The sequence below is a fragment of the Suricata suricatta genome, chromosome 2, assembly GCF_006229205.1.
Source record: "Suricata suricatta isolate VVHF042 chromosome 2, meerkat_22Aug2017_6uvM2_HiC, whole genome shotgun sequence".
Taxonomy (NCBI): Eukaryota; Metazoa; Chordata; class Mammalia; order Carnivora; family Herpestidae; genus Suricata; species Suricata suricatta.
The window spans coordinates 185,681,492-185,684,384 of record NC_043701.1 but is presented as its reverse complement, the minus strand read 5'-3'; positions in this window follow the sequence as shown (position 1 = coordinate 185,684,384).

Sequence of the window (2,893 nt, the reverse complement as noted above, 5' to 3'; positions counted from 1 at the left end):
GCACGGGGCGCGGGCGGCCCCCTCGGGACACACGGGGCACGGGCAGCTGCCGCGGGAACGCTGGCTCTCTGGCATCTCGGGGGAGTGTGGGACGACTCCTCAGAATGTTCCAGGTGAGCCTGGGGGGTGAGCTTGCCCTTGAGATTTGGGGACAAACCGTTGAGCCCCATAGACCGCCCATGCCAGCCCCATGGCCTGTGGGCACCAGTCGCCCTCCCCCCGGCTCCTGTGAGCTCAGGCTCTTGCGGGGGCGGGGCACCGCGGGGAGGGGGCTGGCTCCGCGTGGCCCTCTGCCTCTGCCCTCCCTCTCCTACCCTGCATCGACCCACTCTTACAACCCAGGCGTCGGCAAGGTCCTCACGCAAAGCCCCCGTGAGAAGAGCAACACTTTCCGCGTGGCTGGGGACCAGGGTTCAGCCCCCGGGGGCAGTCCCAGGCCCTGCCCCCACCCCCATCTTCCGAGTCCCGGCCCGCCCCTCTCCCTCGTCCTCTCTGGGGATGAAGCAGATTCTGCCGAGATGTTCCGGAGACAGGGGGCTCCGAGTCACTTCCCTGGGAACCGCCGCACGGGCTGCTGTCCACTCTGCCTCTGCCCCGGACCTCCTCGGGGCTCCCTGCGTGGCCTGCGTGGCCGGCCTCCCCGCAGCGTCTCGGGAACCACACGCTGCCGGGGTTTCTCCCTCCACGACAGCTGCTCCTGTGCCTGCCTGTCTCACCGCGCCTGAGCGGAACACGCTTCTTGGCCTGTGGAGTGAGGACTGTCACAGCGACAAGGTCCCGTGGGGGCCTCTGACCCTGTCCCGAAGGAACGGCGGAGCCCAGTGCCGCCCTTACGGGGCAGCGGGGCAGCGGCGGCCGCTCCCCCCGCCCCTCCGGGGGGCACTGGGCAGCAGGTGTAGACATTTGTGGTTGTCGGAGCTTGGGGCAGGGCTGGGGGGAGGACGGGGGGCCCCTCCATCTGGTGAGAAGAGGCCACGGACGGCCCCCGACAGTCCCCTGGCACCAGTGCCAGCAGATGAGCTGGAGGTGCTCCGGGTCTGATGATGGATCTCAGAAAATCGCCCAGAAATTGGGGCAAAAACAAAAAGATGGAAAATAAGAGAGAACACGTATGAAAATCACAGGACCAATCCAAAGGTTTCACAGTCCAAGGAAGAAAGAGAGAAGAGAAACGATCATCTGTGAAGTAATTTAAAAACGTTTCCAGAGTTGAAACACAGGCTTCTCAAACAGAGGGCCCCACGGGGGGCGGGAGGGGGGCGGGGGCACCCGGAGGGGACAGGGACCCTCCGCGAGGCGCCTGTCGTGATGTTTGAGAACGCGGCTCTCAGAGAGAAAAGCCCACGAAGACCCCAGCGAGTGAAGGATCGAGGGCCTTTGCTTTTCTCGACGGCATAGGAGCCAGTTTTCGGACGTCCTCAACATTCCGGCCACACGTTCCCGCCTCCGCTCCCGAATCAAGTTCAAGGTTGGACCTGGCCGCATTTTCAGACATGCAGGGAGCTGCCACAGTTGCTCCCCCAAACAGAGGTCACCCGAAAAGGAAGACGTGGGACACAGAAGACAGGTTCCTGCCCCCGCAGGCAGCGCTGGGGGACGGCAGGGGGAGGGATTCCAAGTGTTCCCTGGAATAGGGGCCGGCGGTGTAGACCCAAGACGCAGGGTGTCGTCCGCCATACCGGGGGTCCACCCAGACGATCTGGGGACACGGGCGCATCCAGGATGCCAACACAGGGCAGCCCGGCCCACCGGAGGAGGGGTGCGGGGAGGGATGTCCCTGCGGTCACCCGCTGGGCTGGCAGATGCCTGTCATCCTCCAGGCTGTTGCGAGGGGCAGGAAGAAGTCCCAAGAGGTTCAACGAAAACCAAGCAGCTGAAGAAGTGACTTATTTCAGGAAGGACAGGAAGCAGGGAAGGAAGCGGGCACAGACAGTGGAAGGTGGTCAGGCTTCAGGGCAGCCCGTGGGCCCCTCCCGCGCTGGGCACTGGGCCCGCAAGGCTCTGAGTCCCACAGACACTGAACCACAGGAGGGCGTTTTCGGGGTCATGGAATGCTCTTTGAAAATCCGTAATCGACGGCGTGTGCTCAGGACAGGGACGCACGAGGTGGCCGGCCGCCGGGCCAGCCGGAGCAGGGCTGTGCCACGTGAGCATGTGGGGGCTGGAGAGACAAGAGGGGGCTGCCGCGGGGCTCTGCAGACGGTGAAGGCTGGGGCTTCCCCGGTACCCCCCTCCCTGCCAGGGTGCTGTGTCCCGGGAAGGGCTCCGAGCTCCCGGGGCTCCTCGGGTGCTGGAATGTTCTGTTCCCTGTGCTGGCTGGTGGCTACACCGCGGGCACGCCTTGCAGACCCCTCCAGCGGTGCCCCGGGGCCCGCGCGGGTCTGCGGATGCTCGCTACGGTCAGGCTAAGAGGGCATGCCACACAGTTCTTAGCAGAAAACACAGGGGACTTTTACTTTGTTCTTAGGCTGAGAAAGGATTTCTTAAATGAGATATAGAAGCACTAGGCATGGAAACAGATGTTGATAAATGCACTCCATTGAAGGTACACTTGCTTATCAAAAAGACACCTAAGGAAAATTAAAACTGAGCCAAAAGCGAGAGCAGATATTGGCAATGCCTATTTCCTATAGATTAATATGCAGAATACATAAAGAACTTTTATAATTCAATTAAAAAGATAAAAACCATAGAGGTGCCCGGGTGGCTCAGTCAGTTAAGCACCGGCTTCATCTCAGGTCATGATCTCACGGTTTGTGGGTTTGAGCCCCGAGTCGGGCTCTGTGCTGACAGCTCGGAGCCTGGAGCCTGCCTCAGATTCTGTGTCTCCCTCTCTCTCTGCCCCTCCCCTGCTCATGCTCTGTCTCTCTCTCTCAAAAATAAAATAAACATT